Source organism: Triturus cristatus, chromosome 4_1, assembly GCF_964204655.1.
Source record: "Triturus cristatus chromosome 4_1, aTriCri1.1, whole genome shotgun sequence".
Taxonomy (NCBI): Eukaryota; Metazoa; Chordata; class Amphibia; order Caudata; family Salamandridae; genus Triturus; species Triturus cristatus.
In genome coordinates, this window is record NC_140585.1 from 1,156,125,213 (window position 1) to 1,156,131,212 (window position 6,000).

Genomic DNA, 6,000 nt, shown 5'->3' on the forward strand with positions numbered 1-6,000 from the left:
CTTTGGGCTCTGCAGAGAGAGGTGTACTCACCACTCTTGTGTCGTAAGGTCAGACCAATAGTATCTGTACCTTATGAGCGTTAGAATGAAACATCATGGAGTCACCGGTGGGCCTCAGAATACCGATTCGGTTCTTACACAGTAATTCACTTGTGCTGGCTCTGTACACGATGCTCCGAATGATTCGGAGCACCGTGTACAGATGTTTCATTCTAATGCTCATAAGGTACAGATACTATTGGTCTGACCTTACGACACAAGAGTGGTGAGTACACCTCTCTCTGCAGAGCCCAAAGGGGCCCGCATACTCAACTTCGGTCCTGACGAAAAGACATGAACCGCCACTCATGGCCACAACCTCAGGACTATCAATTCAAGAACTAGAACATGTGGATCTATTGACCCACCTAAGCGAAGAAGAAAATTACTCAGACACACTCACTACAACAGTACTTGAACTAGGAATAGAAACCAACATTTCCATAGACAGTAAACTAACGAAAAAATCTACGTTCCTACCACAATTACCTGCAGGTAACAGCATAGATGCCTTTCATCAAGCAGTTACGCGTGATCTGGAACATGAATACACCAAATACCAACGCAAATCAAAGTATCTCCCACATAATACTACACAAGAGGAAAGGAGGGCAATAAAACAACTTAAAGATAGGAAAGACCTAATTGTGAAAGAGGCAGACAAGGGAGGCAACCCGGTGACATTACACATAGACGATTACATCCTAGAAGCAAATCGACAACTTGGGGATAACGCCTGCTATGAAATGCTTACCAGCGACCCCACCAAAGACATCCTCAAATCTATCAAAACCAGACTTGACAAGTGGTACACCCTGGGACTCATATCACAATCGGAAAAATCTTTCCTATACATCCCATACCCCACCATGCCCACCCTCTACCTCCTTCCCAAAATACACAAAGGCATCTACCCTCCACCAGGAAGACCTATCATAGCAGGTATCAACTCACCATGCTCACGGATAGGGGAATACGTTGACAGGAAGCTACAAGGACTCATGAAAGAAATACCGTCTTTCATCCAAGATACAAAAGACGTCCTTGAGAAACTAAAAGACATAATCTGGGAATCTGACTTTATATTGGTCTGCATTGATATCGTCAGCCTGTATACATCTATTGAACACCGCGATGGATTAACTGCAGCACAACTCTCATTATGGACACAAGCAGCCAATCTACTGGAATGCAATAAAATGACCCTTGAAATGCTGAACTTCTGCTTGGAAAACAACGTCTTCAGTTTCAATGGGAAGATATATAGACAGAGACGCGGTACTGCTATGGGAGCCAAATTTGCGCCGCCATACGCTTGCATCTTCATGAGCCATGTAGAAAGATTCTGGCTGTGGGATCAAGATTTCGCTGACTTCACCTCCCACATAATACTATGGCGACGATACATTGATGATATTTTGTGCATCTGGCAGGGAGACGAAACACTATTAACAAGATTTCTGGAACAATTGGACAAAAACCCATGGGGGATAAAAACGACTTACACATTCTCTAAGAAGGAAGTCAATTTCCTTGACGTAACACTTTATGTCAAGAATAACACCCTACATAGTAAACTATATAGGAAAGATACAGCAGCTAATTCCATCTTGCGAGCTGATAGCTTTCACCCACGTTACAACATTAGGAATATCCCAAAAGGGGAACTCCTGAGGACACGCGGGAACTGCAGCGAAGATGAAATATTTGAAGCTAAAGGAAAAGAGATTGTATCAAGGCTAACCCAAAGGGGATATGATCAATCGACACTCAAAGACCTCATGTCTACAGTGGCAAAAATAGAACGCAAACAGATGTTCCTACACAACAATAAAGAAAAAAAGAACAAGTCATTGATGCGATTCATCACAGACTACAACAATGGCCATCATCAAATAAGACAAAGCCTCAGAAAACACTGGCACCTGTTACAACAAACGCCAAACTTAATTGAAGATATCAAAACATACCCAGAAATAACATTCAGACGGGCCCCAAATCTGAAAGACATCCTGTGCAAATCCGAGTTTGAAGATAAACGTAACCCAACTACCACGTTTTTGGACAGACCACCAGGAATTCACACATGCAAAAATTGCAGTGTTTGTAAACTAAGCCGCAACAAAACGAAGAAAATATCAATTACACAGGGGAAGGAATTCACTATAAAAGAATGGATTGACTGTAACAGCAAATTTTGTATCTATGTGATCATTTGCCCATGCAACCTACCGTACATTGGCAGCACGATTCGACCCCTACGTACCCGGATACAAGAACACTATCGCAATATCCACAAACACACCTACAGCCACCCATTGACAGAACATTTCGAGGACAAATACCAACACAAAAAGGATTTCCTCTTTTTTGGTCTGGAGATTGTACACCAAACAAAAAGAGGGGGCAACCGTGAACTAAGACTACGGAGACGCGAAAGCGAACTGATTATGAACTTTAAAACAACTGATTTGGGACTTAACAAAGATGCAGAAATGCATGTATGGCTGGGGGACGACTAACTCTTTTCTAATGTCCCCTGCTTGTATCTCATTATGTCTTTTCTCCTTCCCTGCTATGTATCTTTGACTACATTCCCATACCTCTGCCCATCTAATTTGGGAATCAGCAGGATCTGACTACCTAAAATAACACATGGTTTTACCACCACGACCACATTCCATTCCATTTTACGCCCCCGCTTAAATGTTGTACATGACTGTCTGTGCCTACTTACAGAACATACCTTCTGTAATCCCTTACATGACCTTCCCCTCCAAATAGAGATTATCCAGGTCATTTCCCCAATCCAAAATGGCGCTGATTCGTGCTAACCTGGTTCCATCCGGGTCATAACCCGGATGTCCGTTCCACAGAACCCATATTGGTCGATTTTGTTCAGAGCCCGGTTGAACACCTAACCGAACATAACAATTGAACCAGGCATTAGCCACGACTTTAGGTAAGCGTTGCCACGAACCTCATACTACCTTCCTAACTCACCCGTAACCACGCGCTAAGGTTTTTTTCTCCTCTTTCCTCCCCCTAGAATCCATTCGGCATATTTACCATTTACTTCGCTGAAATTACTCGTTACGAAAGCACTCGGTAAGCCCCAATCTGATCAATATTATTCTACCACTACGATTCTGCGCTAATAGTTTTAGAAGTGCACTGCCCATTTCAGCACTCTCTCACCAACCTAGTCAATTATTTCGGGCTTACGAGCACGTTAATTCCTTTCTCGCACTACTGCTTCAATCATATCATAACACGCCTATTTTATTTTTCAAGACCACCTTGCCGCTTTGCCGACCTAAAGCTGGAGTCACTTCCATTACCTATGTCTTCACGCATGTAGCGCTTACGAACACCTTGCCCTCGTTCGTCACTTTCGTCTCACTTAAATGTTTATCACCTTACGTCAATTCCTCTTACTGAGACCACGTCTACCATCCAGGAGGGTTGGCTCGAGCCACTACCACTTCTTTTCACCACGCATGATTACTTAATTGTTTAAATATCCTAGTCGCCCCTACACGACCTAAGATCACTTCAATATGTTAATCTTTACAACTCACCCACTCAACTCCTTGACCACCCCGTTAAGTCTGATCTATACTGCATTTCGGACAGATTAATATTGACATATACTAACTGTGACTTCTGTCTCATGTAAACATATACAAACTCATTACCTGGCTGACCCTGATGCGGAAATCACTACTGTAAATATACTTCTTTTTCTATTCTACTCTCTTGCTGTAATTTATTTGCTTTAAAATATTTCCTTGCGCATGCAATGGTGCTATTGTTACTCTGCCCTTATTTTCCATTACATGTCTAATTTTAATTTAATTTCCGGCTCGATTACGTGGTCTGCATTATGAATTACCATGCAACTTGTAATACACACGCGTGCGAACCCTCAAACGGTTGTTTGAAATTTTTATTATACACAACATTGCCCATTTCCACCTTTCCCCCTTTTCAACGTGACTATGGTCCACACGCGCTTTGATGTTACTTTATGGCCGGCTATACTGTCGTACTGTATATTACCTTGTTCTCTTTTCTTTCATACATGTTCATATGTTATTTTTCCCAAAAATTATAAATTTTCCTCAACATATGATGTATCTAAACAATTTGCATTGCAATATGTGCTTCCCCTCCTCTCTCCCGCTAATCTTTAACTACTCACTCTTCCTTCCTTTCTTCTTTCTTATTGTAATAATATTTGCCTTCAAATAATTTTTCTTGTACGCAATGGTGTAATTACTACCTTACTCTTATCTTCCATCATTTGTTCACTACCTCCTGGTGTCCTCAGTAAACTCTAATGATATGGGCTCCGTTCATTAACACCTATCATTCTTTCACCCACCCCTTCCTTTCTTTTCTTTCCGTCTCCTCTCTTCCCTTGACCCTAATACCCCGCCCCACCTGCTTTCCTCACTCTCTCGCTATACACTCATACATCTCACTTAATGTTTTCTAAACTGTTTCATTACACCTTTAACTGTACAGCCCTGAGGAAGCCCTAGGCCGGAAGGCCTTGTAGGGGGCGAAACACGTGTTGGCTGTGCCACCTCTTTCTCTATCCTTCGTATACACTCCTATACAGAGAGTGCGAATAAAAGATTACTCACCTTTGGATCAATTTGCATTGGATTGGAATTTTGTCCTCAAAATACAAGACTAACATTCTTGCCCAGACAAACCTACAGAACTCAAGGTAGAACAAAGCAGGCTGTTGCGCAGCAGAAAAAGACGTCAGCATCACTGAGGCCACTGAAAGGTTTTCCGCAGCATGGATGACGCCTCAGGGAAAGCCGCACATACAGGTGCTGGCGCATAACCTATAACAGTTCGCTCCCAATCCCACACGCATCACTGGACACACATTAGATATCATCTTCACCAACCCAAACCTAGTCATGTTCCAAAGAATTACTCCAATCACGTGGCGTAGCCAGGGGCGTAACACAGGCCCCCGCATCCCCTGCAGTGCGGGGGGCCCCCAAGCTCCAAGGGGCCCCCTCAGCACTGCACTTCGGCTGGGGAGCTCCTGAAAGAGTCCGGAGGGTGGCTCCTCCACGTACCTTGCCGGGGGGCCCCCTCAATTATCGTTACACTACTGGGTCTAGCCACTATCTCGCTGCCTTCTAACACAAGACACCAATACTCACCCCAAATAAAATGAGCTTGCCCTCAACTACACATCGATCTTGGAACAAGCTACATTTGGAGGAGCTAGAAAACCTGCTTACCTCCAACACAGATCAGGTCACAATACATTTTGTACAAACACTCTACGGATGGCTCTAGAAAGCGTTTGAACTTCTAATTCCTAAGAAATTGTCTATGCATAACAAAAGAAAACATGCCCCCTTGGGTGATGCAGAATCAAAAAAGATTAAAATAGCAAATTGCTATACTTCAAAGCAACTGTCTAAAAAAAAAACTCCAAGCAAGATATACCTATGCAAACATAACAGAATATACAAATCATCAATCAAAATGGCAAATAAAAATGATACTATTCCAACCTAATTCACAAAGCAAAATGTGCTAATAAGGAATTTTATAAAATACTGTCTTCCCCATTTCTCAAGAATTTTGTAACAAAGTGGCAAATCATTACACAATTGAAGCAAACATATTGGATTATTATTTAAACAACAAAAAAAAGCAACAGCCCCAACCCATTTCGTACAAAACCCTCTAGGGAAAGGCAAACAAAGCTTCTATGCTCCTTCAAAGGACTATCGCCAACTAAATTTTTGTATCTTGTCAAACCAAGATAACCTGCAGACTGCCCCTCTGACCCTTGCCCACCTCAAATATTTAAAAACATTATAACATCAACTTCTGCAGCCACTTAAAACACTCATCAACAACTTCTTAACAACAGGAGTTTTCCCATAGCAATTTAAAAAAAGGCCCATTATTTAAAAA